The sequence below is a fragment of the Schistocerca serialis genome, chromosome 1 (assembly GCF_023864345.2).
Source record: "Schistocerca serialis cubense isolate TAMUIC-IGC-003099 chromosome 1, iqSchSeri2.2, whole genome shotgun sequence".
NCBI classification, from domain to species: Eukaryota; Metazoa; Arthropoda; class Insecta; order Orthoptera; family Acrididae; genus Schistocerca; species Schistocerca serialis.
In genome coordinates, this window is record NC_064638.1 from 1,274,383,139 (window position 1) to 1,274,402,107 (window position 18,969).

At 43.1% G+C, this 18,969-nt stretch overlaps 1 protein-coding gene across 1 annotated transcript in view; it reads left to right on the forward strand.

Annotated features, from left to right (window-relative positions):
- Nucleotides 1–18,969, forward strand: part of LOC126419555 (myeloid differentiation primary response protein MyD88) — a 112,559-nt gene that overhangs the window by 1,087 nt on the left and 92,503 nt on the right. The window lies entirely within an intron of this gene.

Consider the following 18,969-nt stretch of genomic DNA (forward strand, 5'->3'; position numbering starts at 1 on the left):
TGTTGATATTGTCTGGATGGTCATTAATATAAAACATGAACAGCAAGTGTTCCAGCACACTTCCATGGGGCACACCTGAAGCTACATCTGCACCTGTCAATGATGCTCTGACTGAGATGACACTCTGTGTCCTCCGTTAACCCTTAAGCCTGTAGTCGGAAGTATATATATTCTCTCTCTCTCTCTCTCTCTCTCTCAAGTGGTTGTCAAATTTAGCAGTAAAGCAACATACTCTGCGTGTTTGAGTCTAAAATTGTATGAAGTTAAAGATGTCCTATCAGAACTCACTCAGATGGTACTTCTTCATTGTTAGTAGTGCAGTAAGTCCCTATGGAGATTATTAAGAAAACATATTTAAAATATAATGTCTTTAGTTTCTCCAAAGTAAGCCAATAATTTGCTTCATACAGCTCACGTGTACAAAAGAATTGATTGTAAGTTTTCATTTGCAAAATTTATATCTTTATCATTTTAGCTCTGCTGTGACATTTTAATTCCATTTACGAAATTCGTTTGTGGATGATGGTATTTTAAATATTTCATTGATACCTATTAGTTCAAATTCTGTCCCCTTGTAATTTTTTTAATTTTTTTTAATGTGGGCAGAGCAAATTCTCATTGCAGGATACAGAGAAATACTAACCACAGATAAAATATGTAGCTCTTTGTTTGAGGTTTGTGGTACGTACATATTTTAAAGTATGCCTGACTCAAATATTTAGAGATTAAATTATGTGGTGGTAAGATCATTGTCCTTGAAAGGCAAGCATCCATGTTTGAGTCCTGGTGGGAAATATCAAGATAGGTTATTTGACTTTATTTGGTTCTCTTGACTATCTACTGTACAAGTGGCATATTAGCAATCTAGGCCAATTACATGAAATAATACAATATTATGTGACTTTCATATCATCTATGTACTATTTTACGTACACTGTGAGGGCATATAATATTACAACCCGCAGGCTACTGGTGCAAGTTTAAATGAATATTTACGAATGTAGTATAAATGAAAGTACATATTTTTATCATAGTGACATAGATAAATTCACATTTTGTCATCATATTAATGGCCGGTTTGAGGCTTAAACGACTGCTTTGGCGCCAAGCCAAACTGAGGTGAGAGAGATGCTCTTAGTGCCAAATTTGTACAATGGTGTAGCATAATTATTAGCAATAACAACCCATTTCCACGCTCACAAGATTTAGAGTTATTTTTAAAGAGCCTACCACGAGTGCAAGGCAACTGATGTAAGGAGAAGTGAAAGAATGGGTGATGGGTACCAAATGATATGTGCTCGTAAGGAAAAATGTTCTTGAACTGGTTCTGGTTGCAAATTAAGTTAAAATACAAGATTTGTCTTTACGGTGTAAATAAAAGTACATACTTTTTCTTTCCTTCTAGATCATGTTTTTGCTTAACTGTTTTACTTTTTTCCTTACACCAAAGGATAACTTTGAATTCTAAGAATTTATTCTTTTTATAAAGTTTTATCTATGAGGGAAGTTTTTAGTTTTCTTTTGAATCTCAGTATATAGTTAACTTCCCTTTTTTTTTAAAGTATTGATGGGAAGCTTATTGTATACTTTTGACTCAGTAACTCCATTGTGTACTTTTGTGGGAGTTGCAGAGCCTGAAATCTGAAGCTGCAACTTTTTGATTATCGTAGTCTGTATCATTACCAGAGGACAGTTTTTTGTGATTTTATATTCCAATTTGGCTCACTGTTTATGATGTTCCATATAGTTTCTACTGTATTGTTTTACTCGCCAATTTTTTTGTGTGTAATGGATGTGTTTGGCCTTCCTGCTTACACAAGTTAGAATTTTGCAGTATTTGTTGGGACGCAATTTTGCTGCTTGGCTTGTATCTGATCGTGCCATGCAGCAATATATGTTAAATATTGAAACTTATCGGGATATAAGATCTAGTAAATCTGAGTACAGGAGGATAATAAATCAACCAAAAAGAATGTTTGGAAACTGCTCAAAAGACATGGATAGAAGTTTACAATTCTTCTGACTTAAATAGAATATACAGAGCATTCATTAATAAACTTACTTTCTCATTTGAAATTGTTTTCCCTAAAGGTAAATCAGATCAAGCAGAAGTCTAAAAATAACCCGTTTATTGCAGAAGGAATAGAGGTATTATGTGACACAAAAAGGAAACTGTATCTTGTGTCTGAGAACAGCTCTCTCATTAACATTGTAATGCATTACAAAGAATGCAGCAAAGTATTGAAGCAAGTAATACAGAAATATAAGCAGCTTTATTATGAGAAAAAGATAGTTACATCTGGCAACAAAATAAAAACTGTATCGAATATAGTCAAGGCAGAGGCAGGTAGGACCAGAAAGGAAGAGGAACACGTAGCTCTAAAAATAAATGAGGCATTGGTAACAAGTGCACATTGTGTTTCAAACATCTTAAACAAGTATGTAAAACATTCTAGGTTTTGAAACTTCCTGGCAGATTAAAACTGTGTGCCCGACTGAGACTCGAACTTGGGACCTTTGTCTTTCGCAGGCAAGTGCTCTACCAACTGAGCTACCCAAGCACGACTCACGGCCGGTCCTCACAGCTTTACTTCTGCCAGTACCTCGTCTCCTACCTTCCAAACTTTACAGAAGCTCTCCTGCGAACCTTGCAGAACTAGCACTCCTGAAAGAAAGGCAAAGGTCCCGAGTTCAAGTCTCGGCCGGGCACACAGTTTTAATCTGCCAGGAAGTTTCATATCAGTGCACACTCTGCTGCAGAGTGAAAATCTCATTCTGGATTCTAGGTTTTCTTGCAGTGTCAATTCTGGATAAAATCTCGAGTTTTTGACGATCATCTCCATCATCATCATCATCATCATCATCATCATGAGCAACTGACTGTCTTCACTGCTGCTGTGGTAGCCTTTTTTTTTAATAACCCGTGGATGGCTTCTGATTGGTCGGCGATTATATACTGCTGTCACAGACGGTGTCAATGTGTGCGCTGGTGGCGCCACCACTTCCGTTGGAACGTAAACCTTGGAATTAACATCTCCGCTGCTTCTCTGCATCAAACACTCGTTTCCATGCGCAGCTCAGATAGTATCCGTTATTGCGGTTAAAGTTCTTTTGGCTCATTCTTATTTCAACAGCTTCCTTAATAATAGAATCCCAGTACGTGGGGAGGCATGGGGCAGAATTTTTGTTTCATCAAGCAATGTTTTATGTTTGTTCGTGAAGTTGTGCTCTGCAATTGTCGATTACTCCAGTTCTCTCTTTTTTATATGGCGTTGGTGTTCTGCACAGCGGTCGGAAACGGTACGAATGGTCTGATCTGTATATTGCTTAGACACTCACAGGGGGTATTATAAACTCCAGGGACCCTGGGGCCCTTAACAAGGCACATCATATACTTAATTTTCTTAGGAGGACTAAAAATCGGTCTTACACCTCGTCTATGCAGGACTCTTCCTATTTTGCTGGAAATCGCACCACAAAAAGGAAGAGCCACAATCGGTGTTTCATCCTGTGAGTGTGCAGCATTTTCACGCTTCCTTTTTTATTTATTTATTTATTTTTTGGAGAATGCTGCCTTTATATCGCGTGCACCATAGCCATTCTTTTGGAACACGTACTTCAGATGGTGGTCCTTGTCAGAAAAAGTTTTTGCTCTATATACCAACGTGTTCAAAATGGCTCTTTTTCTGAGCAGGATTATGGAAACTCTGTGCATTCAGGTATAAATCTGTATGCGTCGGCTTACGGTATACAGAGTGGCCAAGATTTCGGTCTGCCTGTTGTTGTACTAAAACGTCTAAGAAATGCAGTGAAGACAGTCAGACATAAATTTAGTTACATACCTTAGGACACATACAGGTTACAACATCAAGGCAAACCATGGCGATATTAATAGTTGCCTATAACATGCAGGCCTTACACAAATTGTTGTAAGTAGCCCATAGGCGTCCAAGAGAGATGACATTATAAATGTTAAGTGTCTCCATCACATACAAGCCCAAGCTAGGTACTACCGCAACTTTGGCTCTGTTCTTACGCTACAGGCCGCGTTGCGAGATGGCGCTAGCAGAAGAGGCGCCAATGAATGTCACAGCTTGCATCATAACAGGCTCTGGGTGTGCGGTAACACTGCGTCATTGGGGCTTGTACATGATTCTAGAGATTACTGTATCTTGTAAACATATACAAAACTTGTGAAAGCTGCAGACCTACGCAATTGCCCATCTGCCTGGTCACATATACGACATATCGTAAAGCAAATGAAAATTTCATGAGAACTACAGAATTACAAAAATGTATATCTGTTTGGTCATACACGTAATAAGATATGAGCATACGTAGATATTTTATGGGATCTGCAGGGTTATACACAGCACATCAGTCTGGTGATACTTATAAAATCTACCGAGAGTATATACAAATTTTAAGAACATTACAGGGTTACACAGTGCATACCCGTCTGGTCATATATAAAAATACCAATAAAACACACCTTCCGTATGAGCGCAGATTTTTTCGATCATATCAAATGCACATCTGCCTGGTTACATATAAAACATACCGAAAAGAAATGCAAATTTTCTGGGACTGTCGAGTTACACCAGTGCACAACTGTCTGGTCATATATAAAACCTACAAAACTCATACACAAATTTAAGAACACTGCAGAGTTACACAAATTCATATCTGTCTGGTCTTATATTTAAAGAAACAAAAAAAACAACATACCGATAAAATACACATTGCGTATGAGCCTATGGGTTTTGGTCTTAAAAACCAATTAATATAAGAAGTACAACTATGTGGCAGCCTCATGTAAATGAACCACAGTCGTGTAACAAAACCAATATCAAAAAGTTATGTCATCTAATGTTGACCAATATACTTATGTAGTCGTAAAAGACACTCTTCTGTGGTGTACGTGGCGATCACCGAACCAAAACCAATATTAAGTGGAATAAAAAGAATTCCTGTGATCTTAGCTACCAGTTTATTGTTTTACAAGCATCTAAATCGCTCCCACATGAGCACAATGTGCTCCCTACTAAAGCGTATTTTTATGTATCACAAATCAGCCAGCTACGGGTGAGTGGTTAACTTTATTTGGCCACCATGATCAGGCAGGTCATTTATTAAAACCCTGTGTTTTTACTTCACTGTAATCTGTCTGGCCCCCCTGCGGGTTCGGGGGTAAGAATAGGTTCACGGTATTCCTGCCTGTCGTAAGAGGCGACTAAAAGGAGTCTCAAAAGTTTCGGTCTTATGTGATGGTCCCCTCTCGGGTTTGACCTCCATGTTTCTAAATTCTTCCAAAGAGCGAGCCAATTGGGGAAGGGCACCTTACATGGTGCACTGTATCTGTTGTGCGTTGAGACCTTTAGCCGGCTTTCTCGTCGCCGCAATGCTGTCCTGCTCGTTTTCCATCTCTTGGGTGAGGATACCTTCCTGGGTGCGATTACCACTATGCACTGTGCAGTGTTGCTTTTGCTGAGATGACGACCTCGGACATTTTTGCACCTAAGATCCAGCACGGTAGCCAGTCTGTTGTGGTGGGGCCGCCATGTACCCTGTTGGTTGTAGCCCCCTGACAACACAGGGATCGCTCTGCTGATGCTTGCGCTGTTAACTCCCCACATATGCCAAGGAGTAGATGCCTATCTCCGTGTGGCATTGGGACTCCTGGCAATGGCCATCCTGCCAGGTGGCCCTTTCTGAGGCTGGGTGGCGCCCGTGGGGAGGGCTCTTGATCAGAGTTGGTGGGATCAGGGCGGATGACCCGCAATGAAGCGTGGTACATCATCTCTCGCTGGTGGCCAGCTGCCAGCAGTCTCTAAGTGTTCTTGGCTCAATTTAATGCTCAGAAATACGATCCGAAAACGTTCCCCTCCCTGGCCACACCGTTGGAGGAGCGTATGTCTCAGGATGGCAGCAACAGTTATTAGCCCCGGTTCCTAGTTTGTGCGAGAGCTGATGTGGAGTCTTTCATGTCCACGAAGCCTCAGTTCTTCGTAGAGCATTTAGAGGACAAGTTTGGGGAGGTGGAAGGCTTGTCCAAAATGCACTGTGGATCAGTTTTGATAAAAACGGCATCCTCTGCCCAGTCATGAAGGTTACTTGCTTGTGACAAGTTGGGCGATGTTAACATTATCATCACACCACATGAGAGTTTAAATATGGTCCAGGGTATTATTTTCCATAGGGACCTACTTTTGCAGTCTGATGATGAGGTGCATGCCAACTTAGAGCATCGAGGTGTGCATTTCGTCCGGCACGTTCATTGGGGTCCGAGGGATAATCAGGTTGCTACCGGTACCTTCACTTGGCCTTCGAGGGTGATAAATTACTGGAGAAGGTCAAGGTGATGGTCTACCGGTGTGATGTCAAGCCCTATATCCCTCCCCCAATCCGGTGCTTCAAGTACTGGAAGTTCGGCCATATGACTTCGCACTGTACTTCCAGCCCCACATGTCGAGATTGCAGACGCCCATCACATCCCAATACTCCATGTGCCCCGCCTCCCATCTGTGTCAACTGTGGAGAGCATCATTCACCTTGCTCGCCAGACTGCAGGATCTTACAGAAATAGCGAAAAATCATGGAATATAAGACCCTGGACCGACTGACCTATAGTGAGGCTAAGAGGAAATATGACCGACTACATCCTGTGAGAATAACATCTTCATATGTCGCTGCTACGACAACCATCAGTTCCGAGAATTCCAGCTGAATCGCTGAGCCGTACAACTCCACATGCCCCCTTGCTAGTGGGGGGCTCTACCCACCCTGTTGCACCTGCGCCACCTACCTCGGTAGCAAGACCCTCCCACCCATCTGGGACGTCCGTCCCCGCTTCTAAGGCGGAGAAGCGTCCAATTTCTGTGGCTCCTCTCGCTCGCAAGGGGTCCCTTGGGTCCCTCCCTTCTCAGGTTTCCACCAGCGGGAAGGATGACGCCCGACAGCTGCGTAAGTGCCCACAAGCGGCTGGTCGTAGGGCTTCGTGATCCTCCTCCTTCCCAGAGACTTGATCGGTCAAGCCCTCCCAGTGGGTGAAACCCAAGGTTCAGCAAGAGATGTTCAAAAGATAGACCTCTAAGGCCAAAGAACTTGCGATAGCACCCACCCCACCGCAACCTTCGAGCTCTGCGTCTGAGGATGAGGTGGAGGTCCTGGTGTCTGCTGAGGACCTCGATCTCGCTGATCCCCCAGACACCATGGATAGCACTTGCACAGGTGCTCAATTGGGTGGAACTGCAGTGGTTTCTTCCACCATCTTGCTGAGCTCCGACAACTTCTCAGCTTTCACCCTTTCCTCTGCATTGCTCTTCAAGAAACTTGGTTTCCAGCAATCCAAACCCCCTACCCTCTGTGGCTATCGGAGTTGTTATAAGAACTGGGTGGCTTATGAAAGGGTATCTGGTGGCGTCTGCATCTATGTCCTTCACTCTCTTCACAGTGAATCTGTCCGTCTACATACACCCTTAAAGACTGTCGCAGTTCGGGCGTGGACTCATCAGGCTGTTACTGTCTGCAGTCTGTATCTTCCACCGGATGGTGATATCTCGCAGCATGTCCAGGCTGCGCTGATAGCCCAATTGCCGCCACCTTTCCTGTTATTGGGCGAATTCAACGCCCAAACCCTCTGTGGGGTGGGTCAGTGGCGACAGGTCGAGGTGTCTCCATTGAGAATGTATTGGCCCAACTTGACCTCTCCCTTTTAAACGATGGTGCCTTCACACATTTCAGTGTGGCGCATGGCATGTACTCCGCCATGGACCTTTCTATCTGCAGCCCTAGCCTCTAACCGTCTGTCCAATGGAGTGTGCATGACGACTTGTGTGGTAGTGACCACTTTCCGATCTTTCTGTCACTGCCACAGCATCATTCTTCTGGGCGCCCTAGCAGATGGGCTATGAATAAGGCTGACTGGGACTTGTTCTCCTCTATTGCTGCTATTGATCCTCTTTTTAATGAAGCCATTGATGCGGTGGTTTACTCGGTCACCTCTGGCATCGTTATTGCCGCAGAATCTGCCATTCCCCGTTCTTCCGAGTCCCCTCGGCGGAGGACTGTGCCTTGGTGGTCGCCTGTGATCACCGAGGCAATTAAGGATCGTCAGCGGGCGCTCCAGCGTCACAAGCGGTATCCCTCATTAGAAAACCTCATCGCCTTTAAACGGGTCCGTACGCGGGCCCACCGCATCATTCACCAACGCAAGCAGGAGTGCTGGGAACGGTATGTCTCCACCATTGGCTTCCGTATCTCTCCATCACAGGTTTGGGCCAAGATTAGGTGCGTCTATGGCTATCGGACCCCTGTCAGTGTCCCTGTCCTGTCACTGAATGGAGCAGTTTGTACTGACTCCGACATAATTGCAAACTGCTTAGCAGACCATTTTTCTGTGTTCCGCTTCTGTGAATTACCCACTGGCCTTCCGCTCCCTGAAAGAGCGGTTGGAACGTCGGAGCCTTTCATTTCACACCTGCTATCCTGAATCTTACAATGTTCCATTCAGTGAGTGGGAATTCCACAGTGCCCTAGCCGCTTGCCCTGATACAGCTCCCGGGCCAGATCACATCCACTGTCAGGTGCTGAAACACCTCTCCGTGGACTGCCAGCGATGCCTCCTCGACCTTTACAACCATATCTGGGTCGAGGGTGAGTTTCCATCGCAATGGTGGTAAAGCATTGTTATCCCTGTTTTGAAACCTGGCGAGAACCCATTGGAGGTGGACAGCTACCGCCCCATTAGCCTCACCTAAGTTCTTTGCAAGTTGCTCGAATGCATGGTGAGCCGGCAGTTGAGTTGGGTACTCGAATCTTGGGACCTTCTGGCTCTGTCTCAGGGTGGGTTCCGTAAAGGCCTCTCTGCCGCCAACAATCTGGTGAGCCTGGAGTCAGCCATCCGTACGGCCTTTGCCCGCCATCAGCATCTTGTCGCTGTCTTTTTTGACATGCAGAAGGCGTACGATATGACATGGTGCCATCACATCCTCTCTACGCTTCATGGTTGGGGTCTTCGAGGTCCGCTGCCGATTTTCATACGAAATTTTCTGTTGTGTCATACCTTCCGCATGCAAGTCGCGGCCTCCCATAGTTCCCCTCCGCCCCCCCCCCCCCCCCCCTAAGTCAGGAAAACGGGGTACCACAGGTACCTGTCTTAAGTGTCTGCCTGTTTTTAATTGCAATTAACGGGCTCACTGCGGTGCTGGGAACGTCTGTCTCAGCTTCCTTGTATGCTGTCGACTTCTGCCTCTATTATAGCTCCATTGGCATTGCAGCTGCAGAACATCAGGTGCAGGGCGCTATCCACAAGGCGCAGTCTTGGGCTATAGCGCATGGCTTCCAGTTTTCGGCTGCCAAGACTTGTGTTATGCATTTCTGCTGGCGATGCACAGTTCACCCTGAGCCGCGGCTTTATCTTGCCGCCGAAATTCTTGCTGTGGTGGAGACACATCGGTTTTTGGGTGTAGTTTTTGATGCCCGGTTGACTTGGCTCCCACATATTCGGCAGCTTAAACAGATGTGTTGGCGGCATCTTAATGTTCTGCGATGCTTGAGCCACACCCGCTGGGGCGCCGACCGATCCACCCTCTTACGGCTCTACCAGGCGTTAATCCAGTCCCGTCTGGATCATGGGAGCCTGGCTTATGGTTCAGCATCCCCTTCTGCGTTGCGGGTGCTGGATCCAATCCTTCACAGTGGGATCTGAATTGCCACTGGAGCTTTCCGGACCATTCCTGTGAACATCATACTTGTGGAGGCAGGCGTCCCTCCACTGCAGTTACGGCGCCAACGTTTGCTGGCCGCTTATGCTACACATGTTTGTAGCTTGCCCGGGCATCCTAAATATCGTCTCCTGTTCCCTCAGTCTATCGTCCATCTCCCAGAAAGTCGGCCCCGGTCGGGTTGTACAATCGCGGTCCGCGTTAGAGAGCTTCTCTCTGGGCTTGGGGTTTTCCCTCTTCCACCTTCTTTCCGGGCCCCCCTGCGTACACCCCCATGGTGTGTGCCCCACCCTTGCCTTCAGCTCGAATTGGCACAGGGCCCAAAGGACTCAGTCCCTCCGGAGGCCTTCTGCCGCTGCTTTCTTTCCATTCTTGCCACATATCAGGGCTCTGGCATTGTTTACACTGACGGTTTGATGGTTGCTGGTCGTGTCGGTTATGCTCTCACTGAAGGGGACCAATACGAACAACGCTCATTGCCAGCTGGCTGCAGCGTTTTCACTGCTGAGCTGGTCGCCATCTTTCGTGCCCTAGAGTATATCGGCTCCTGCTCAGGTGAGTCCTTCGTTATCTGTAGCGACTCCCTGAGCGGTTTACGAGCTGTTGACCAGTGTTTCCCTCGCTCTCGTCTGGTGATGGCTGTCCAGGAGTCCCTCCATACTCTTGCCCGTTGCAGCTGCTCTGTGGTCTTTGTGTGGACCCCTGGTCATGTCGGCACCCCGGGCAATGAACACGTTGACCGCCTGGCCAAAGAGGCCACCCGTGAACGAACTCTGGACATTGGCCTCCCGGAGACTGATTTGCTAGCAGTCTTATGCCACCAAGTTTTCGCGCTTTGGGATGCTGAATGGCGCGATCTGACCACACCCTATAAACTCCGTGCTATCAACGAGACGACGACTGTGTGGCAATCATCCATGCGAGCCACTTGTAGGGACTCAGTTGTCCTTTGTTGGCTCCGCATTGGCCACACTCGGCTGACGCACAGATATATACTGCGTCGTGACATTTGTGCTGCCTGATATGCTCCCTGCCCTTTTAACAGATGACACTGCCATGGCAGGCTTAGTTTTGCATTTTATTCAAGCAGGGGGCTTTTATCACTTAATCTAAGTGTTTGTCTTTTTTGTGTTGAGTCTGGCCTTTGGCCTACGATTTTAGATTGAGCTTTTAGTGTGTTTCTCGGTGGTTGGTTTTCCCTTTTTTGTCTCTTATGGTCGGCCAACCACTGTCACACTCTGTGAGATTTAATTCCTTTTGTCTGGTCTCTAAGTCTTTCTTGTCCTGTGTCATCTGTCGTCTTTTCCATTGTTTGTTTTTCTTCTGTGTGGGTGTTTGAAATTTTGGAAAAAGGGAGCGAAGACCGTAGCAGTGTGGTCCCTTTAATTCCACAAACCAACCAACCAATCTGTCTGGGTCCAGAGACAGATTATCAATCATAGCCTTGCAGTGCCTGTATACTCTTGTTGGGAATGAGATCATAGAGAGTAGGTTGAAAGTTGACAATAATGATTCCAACTATTTATGATTGCTATTATTTGAAAAGAAAACTAATGTTAAAATCCCTCCATAGTGTGATTTTACTGTTATTCATATAAAATTTTATAACAGTTGATTGTAGCTGAAAAAGAAATTTCTAAATGTTTCCTGAGGTGCCTTGTAAATTGCTAATATTATGAGGGACTTAGTTTCCAGTTCTAATTTGACAGCACAGTATTCAAAATGCTGTTCAATTCAGTACTGAATTACATCTATGACTTGTGGCCTAAGAGCATTGTACATGTAAATTTCCACCCCACCATGTTTGAAGTTGGTCATACAGAACCAACTCTATAGCTTTTTAAATATATCTGCTTAATTTCTGTAACTTCTAGAACGTGTTTCAGCTGTTTCTTGAAGGAAAAGTTGCAGCTGTTCTTTTTTTTTATTTAAAAGGCTTCTTATACTTTCATAAAATGTTTTTAAGCAATACAGGTCATATGCTGTATTTTTGACAGTTTCCTTAATGTTACGTTTGACATGAGCTAAATTATTAAAAAGTACATTTATTCTGAAACTTTCTCCATTCTTTAACCTAAAACAGGTCTTATTTGAATGGTAGTTATTACTGGAATGTGGTACTGGAGTTGTGTTGGAGCCAACCATAAAAACATCACTATTATGAATTTTCTTGTGGCCATTCAAATGAAGACCGTGTGTAGTGCTAAATCTTAAATCACATTTATAAACTGTTTCCATATATTAGAGAGCTGTGTTAATTTTTGTCATTGATCTCCTTGTAAAAATTATGTAGGGGGTCCGTTATGTAACTTATGGAAGGAGATCAATGCTGCAAATAAACAGGGTTTTTTTTTTTTTGTGTGTGTGATAGATACACATGAAACTTCATATATTTTTTGAATTTAAGTTTTAGTTTTTGTGGTGAAAATTATGTTGGATATGGCAAACTGCATTTTGATGTGTTGTGGACGTAAACAGTAGGCTATGCTAAGGGTCAATCTATTACCACAGTCTTTTGTAACGTTCGTATTTGTTGGATGGGAAGTTAGACATAGACAGCAAACAGTACAAACATAAATATACCCATATATATGGATATAAATATATGGATTTTGGAATGTAACAACACTAATGGGGTGTTTTGGCTACTGCAGTGTATCTGGGAATGTACCAGGCCCACTTGCAGCATTAACTATATGTTTAGCATATTTTGCAATTAATGTCATGCAGGTTATGCCATTATGAGCTTTAAAGTTTGCCAGATGAACATACCAATACTGGATGTTAACTTTGTTCCATAGCGTAATGATGATGTGGTGCGCAACATTATATGTGCGCAAACAGAAAAAGAGTAGAACATTTGTATTCGCCGTTGGAATGTGGTTGTGGTGGCTGACTTATATGTAGTATAGCCTGAAGTCTAGATAAGGATTAAAGGTGACAGTTCAGTTGTGAGTTGACAAATTGATATTGTAAGCTCCATTATCCTTGTTCTATTTTTATTTATCTGTATCATAGAAATTATTTTAAAGATATTGTTCATTGTACTCAAATGATTTTTCAAGAATTTTGCCATCTCTGGCAGAATTACAGTGTCATCAGCAAACCTCAAGGGTTTTTAATTCTTTTTCTTAAATTTTAATTCCCTATGAAAATTTTATATGGTTTCATTTACTACTTACTCAATGTAAGGAATGAATAATATGGGAGATGGGCTAAAACACTGTCTCACTCCCTTGTCAACCATTATCTCCCTTTCACATGCTTTGACTCTGTCTATTGCAATCTGGTTTCTGTATGAGTTGTAGATAACACTGTGCTTCTTGTATTTTATTGCAGCTACTTTCAGAATTTCAGAGAGAGTATTGCAGTCACCATTGTCAAAAGCTTACTCTAAATCTGCAAGTGCTGTAAACAGAGGTTTACCCTCCTTCAGTATATGTTGTGAGATAAGCTGCAGAGCAAGCATTTTCCCATATGTTCCTGCATTTTTTTGGAATTAAAACTAATTGTCCCAAGTTCATGTTCTACCAGTCATATGATTATTATGTAGCTTAGTCATGTTAGTGTTTTATAGCCATGATTTATTAAACTGATGGTTCAGTAATACAGCTGCTTCCATTGCAATTGCCACTCAAGGCAGAAAACTTAGCAGTGATCAATGGTATGAGGATGCAGAAGGTAATGGAAACCACTGCATTATAGACAGGACATGTGGCCTGTAATTGAAAAAGTGTCTTGTTGATCTCTCCTTTGGCAAAAGATTCCAGACTAGTTCCCCACTTGGATCTCTAGGAGGGGACTGCCAAGGGGGAGGTGACCATGAGAAAAAGATTGAATAATCAACGAAAGGACAACATTCTATGAGTCAGGGTGCAGAATGTCAGAAGTTCGAACATGGTCGAGAAGCTAGAAAATCTGAAAAAGGAAACGCTAAGGCTCAACCTAGATATAGTGGGGGGGGGGGGGGGGTGGTGGTCAGTGAAGTGGCATGGAAAGAGGACAATTTCTGATCAGACGAGTATAGGGTAATATTAACAATGGCAGCAGACAGTGGTGTAATGAGAGTAGTATTTGTTATGTAGCCCCGATGTTGTTCAATCTGTATATTGAGCAAGCAGTAAAGGAAACAAAAGAAAAATTCGGAGTAGGTATTAAAATTCATGGAGAAGAAATAAAAACTTTGAGGTTTGCCGATGACATTGTAATTCTGTCGGAGACAGCAAAGGACTTGGAAGAGCAGTTGAATGGAATGGACAGTGTCTTGAAAGGAGGATATAAGATGAACATCAACAAAAGCAAAACAAGGATAATGGAATGTAGTCTAATTAAGTCGGGTGATGCTGAGGGAATTAGATTAGGAAATGAGGCACTCAAAGTAGTAAAGGAGTTTTGCTATTTGGGGAGCAAAATAACTGATGATGGTCGAAGTAGAGATGATATAAGATGTAGACTGGCAATGGCAAGGAAAGCGTTTCTGAAGAAGAGAAATTTGTTAACATCCAGTATAGATTTAAGTGTCAGGAAGTCATTTCTGAAAGTATTCGTATGGAGTGTAGCCATGTATGGAAGTGAAACATGGACGATAAATAGTTTGGACAAGAAGAGAATAGAAGCTTTCGAAATGTGGTGCTACAGAAGAATGCTGAAGATTAGATGGGTAGATCACATAACTAATGAGGAAGTATTGAATAGGATTGGGGAGAAGAGAAGTTTGTGGCACAACTTGACCAGAAGAAGGGATCGGTTGGTAGGACATGTTCTGAGGCATCAAGGGATCACCAATTTAGTATTGGAGGGCAGCGTGGAGGGTAAAAATCGTAGAGGGAGACCAAGAGATGAATACACTAAGCAGATTCAGAAGGATGTAGGTTGCAGTAGGTACTGGAAGATGAAAAAGCTTGCACAGGATAGAGTAGCATGGAGAGCTGCATCAAACCAGTCTCAGGACTGAAGACCACAACAACAACAACAACAACAACAACAACATTTGTTATGAATAGGAAGATAGGGCAGAGATTGAGTTGTTGTGAATAGTTCAGTGACTGGTGACAGCAAACCAATACCGACAGCAATAATTCAGGTGTGCATGCCAATGTCGCAAGCTGAAGATGATGAGATAGAGAAAGTATATGAGGATATTGAACAAGTAATTCGGTATGTAAAGGGCGATGAAAATCTAATAGTCAGAGGGGACTGTAATATGATTGTAGGGAAGGAGTAGAAGAAAGGGTTATGGGAGAATATGGGCTTGGTACTAGGGATGAGACAGGAGAATGACTAATTGAGTTCTGCAATAAATTTCAGCCAGTGACAGTGAATACTCAGCTTAAGAATAACAGGAGGAGAAGGTATACATTGAAAGGGCTGGGAGATAGGGAAGATTTAAGTTAGATTACATCATGGTCTGACAGAGATTCTGAACTCGGATACTGGATTGTAAGGCGTACCCAGGAGCAGATATAGACTCAGATCACAATTCAGTGGTGATGAAGAGTAGGATGAAATTTAAGAGAGTAGTAGGAAGAATCACTGCACAAAGAAGTGGGATACAGAAGTGCTAAGAAGTGAAGAGTTACACTTGAAGTTCTCTGAGGTTATTCATACTAAAATAAGGAATAGCTCAGTAGGCAGTTCAGTTCAAGAGGACTGCGCATCTCTAGGAAGGGCAGTCACAGAAGTTGCAAAGAAAACAGTCGGTACAAAGAAGGTAACTACAGAGAACCTATGGGTAACAGTAGGAATAATTCACTTGATTGATGGAAGAAGGAAGTACAAAAATGTTCAAGGAAATACAGAAATATAAGTCACTTAGGAATGAAATAAATAGGGAGTGCAGGGAAGCTAAGGTGAAATGGCTGCATAAAACATGTGAAGAAATCGAAAAAAGAAATTATGGTCAGAAGGACTGACTAACCTATAGATACGTCATAACAACCTCTGGTGAAATTAAAAGCAAGTGTGGTAACATTAAGAGTGCAATGGGATTTCCATTGTTAAATGCAGAGGAGAAATTGGGTAGGTGGCAAGAGTCCAATAAATGCCTCTCTAAGGGGGAAGATTTGGCTGATGACATGACAGAGAAGAAATAACAGGACTCGATTTAGAAGAGACAGGGGATCCAGTACTAGAAACATAATTTGAAAGAGCTTTGGAAGACTTAAGATCCAATAAGGCAGAAGAGATAGACAACATTCCATCAGAATTTCTAAAATTGTTGGGAAAAGTGCCAACAAAATGACTTCACATTGGTGTGTAGAATGTGTGTGTCTGGCGATACACCATCTGACTTCTGGTGAAACATCCTCCACAGAGTTGTGAAGGTGACAAGAGATGACAAGTGCAAAAACTGTCATGAAGTCAGCTTAACAGCTTGTGTGTCCAAGTTGCTGACAACAATTGTATACAGAAGAGTGTAAAAGAAAATTGAGGATGTGTTACATGACGATCAGGTTGGCCTTAGGAAAGGTAAAGGCAACAGAGAGCCAGTTCTAACTTTGCGGTTGATGATGGAAGAAAGACTAAAGGAAAAATCAAGGCACATTCATAGGACTTGTTGACCTGGAAAAACTGTTTAACAGTGTCAGTGGTGTCAGAAAAGTGGGGTAGGCTACAGGGAAAGCTGGGTAATATACAATTTGTACAACAGACAAGAGGGAACAATAAGAGTGGAAGATCGAGAAGAAAGTGCTCAGATTACAAGGGTGTAAGACAGGGATGCAGTCTTTCACCAGCACTGTTCAATCTATACGTCACAGTAGCAATGGCGGACAAAAGAGAGAGACTAAACAGTGGAATTAAAATTCAGGGTAAAAGGAGATCAATGATAAGATTCACTGATTACAGTTCTATCCTCAGTGAAAGTGAAGAAGAATTATGGGATCTGTTGAATGGAAGTCTAATCAGTGTAGAATATAGATTGAGAGTAAACTGTAGAAAGATGAAAGTAATGAGACAATACTATGAAAAGGAAAGTTGCATCCCATCCCGGATTTTCCGTTGTTTGAAAATAATAAGTAGCAGCAGAAATAAGAACAGTGAGAAACTTGACATCAAGGTTAATCACGAAGTAGATGAAGTTAATGAATACTGCTGCCTTGGCAGCAAAATACCTCGTGACAAATGGAGCAAGGAGGATATAAAAAGCAGACTAACTCTGGCAAATAGGGCGTTCCTGGCCAAGAGAAGTCTACTAGTATCAAGCATAGGACTTAATTTCAGGTAGAAATTTCTGAGAATGTATGTTTGGAGCACAGCATTGTACGGTAGTGAAATGTGGACTGTGGGAAAATTAGAAAAGAAGAGAATCAAAGCATTTAAGATGTAGTACTACGAAAAATGTTGGAAATTGGGTGGACTGATAAGGTAAGAAATGAGGAATTTCTCCGCAGAATCTGGGAGGAAGGGAATGTGTGGAAAACACTGACAAGAAGGAGGGACAGGATGGTAGGACATCTCTTAAAACATCACAGAATAACTTCCATGGTACTTTCTGTGTTGTCTCGTTGTCACTGTAGGCTTGTACCACGGGAAGCAAGGAGAGGATGTTTGGCTGGTATCTTCTTCTATAACACAAACTACACACACATATTAACAGGGTTGTTTATTCATAAGAACAAGAAGTTCCGTAACTTAAGATAGTCCAGGTGTTGTGGTACAAGCTCTTCCGTGATAGTCCATGTTAGCCGCACTGCTGGTGAAGTTCAAGTCCCACTATGTACATTGCTCTGATCCTCAGGTACTGACTCACTCTGAGCTAGACTCACTGGATGACTGACTGAGCACTCCGGTCTGCGGTGGCCATCTAAATACTAGCGGTTGAGAGAGCATAGGCAGCGCGTTGCTTGTGAGTCTCCTGATAGGTTTGCTTGCTCCGGTGCCTACTATCGATCTTGTCGCAGCCTCTTTGCTGATCGGAGTGCTGGCCACTGCTTAAGCCAGCACATTCCTCCCTCTGAAATGCTGCACTGTTGTTGTGTAGTGAGGTTGTGAATGACAACGGGGAGGGAGGCAGGATGCTGGAAGTAGATGAGCCAGGAGCTGTAGCTGTAGAGGAAGGTGTACTCCCAACCGCACCTCGCCATGTGGCTTCTGAGGCAACAGGTACGCTCTCCGGAAAACTACTGCCAGGGCACATATCTGGGCCTGAGGGTGTGTCGTGGGGCAATGATGGTGATGGTGGGTCCAAGTCCAAGGGTCGGCGAGTGGGGGAAGGTGAGAGCAAGGGCGCATTGTCCGTCGAGTCCTGGGGTGTCCTGGTGGCACCGTGAACTTGTTGAGCTCTTTTTGGCATAGGAAAAATGGAGTTTTCCATTGTGGTGATTGCTGCTTTGTTTCAGGGTCATAACCATAGACCCAAGAATTCTGGACACACTCGAATTCTGTTCCATCTCATTGCATGTCTGAATCCTGAGGTTTCATTGTTTGATGTTTAGAAGATGAGGGGTAGACTTTACTGCAATTCATCTGAGGTTCAGTTCATTGGCTGGAATTTGTTGACATGTACCATACAACAGCCCAAGTCTGTTACGAACATTGTCAGTTGCCTGCCTTTGATCTTTGTGAATCACGTCATGCACTGTCATGATCATTTCCTGTGTTGTTCATGTTGATGGTCGACCAAAATGTTTTCATCTTCCACAGATTTTCAGTCTGTCTTGAAGTGCTGGAACTACTAGAATATCCTTGCTTGATTCACTGCAATCTCACCAAATGCCTCTGTTAGCATGTGATGGGTTTCAGCTGCAGTTTTCAACTTGAAACAGAATTTGATATTAATTTATTACTCCACACTATCCATTTCACAATTTGCAGTAGCACTGAAATATGTCCTGACATGCGCCGTTACAACTCGCAACTGTACATGTCAAAGATGATGCCACAGTAGCAGCAGAATGTCGTACTGCCTCTAGTCAGACTGGTACAATGAAATTCTGAGATGTTTTAGGTAGTACTTTGTATGTCACCACAAGACATTGGCTGTTACAAGCTAATACTAAAACCCTGTGAGCGTAACATGCTGATGACATTCTTTTTGCCAGTGTCTTTTTGTGTTTATTCTGTCATAATTGACAATCAATGTTAATCCCTAAAAACTGTGCATTTGTTACAAAACTATAGATTTATCGACTATGTTTAATATGACATAGGTGTTGTTCCTCTTAATGATGAAGTATGTGCTGTTTTTTTTTTTTCTTTGTGTTCAATATTAATTCATTACATATTGTCCAACAGTGAACATTCT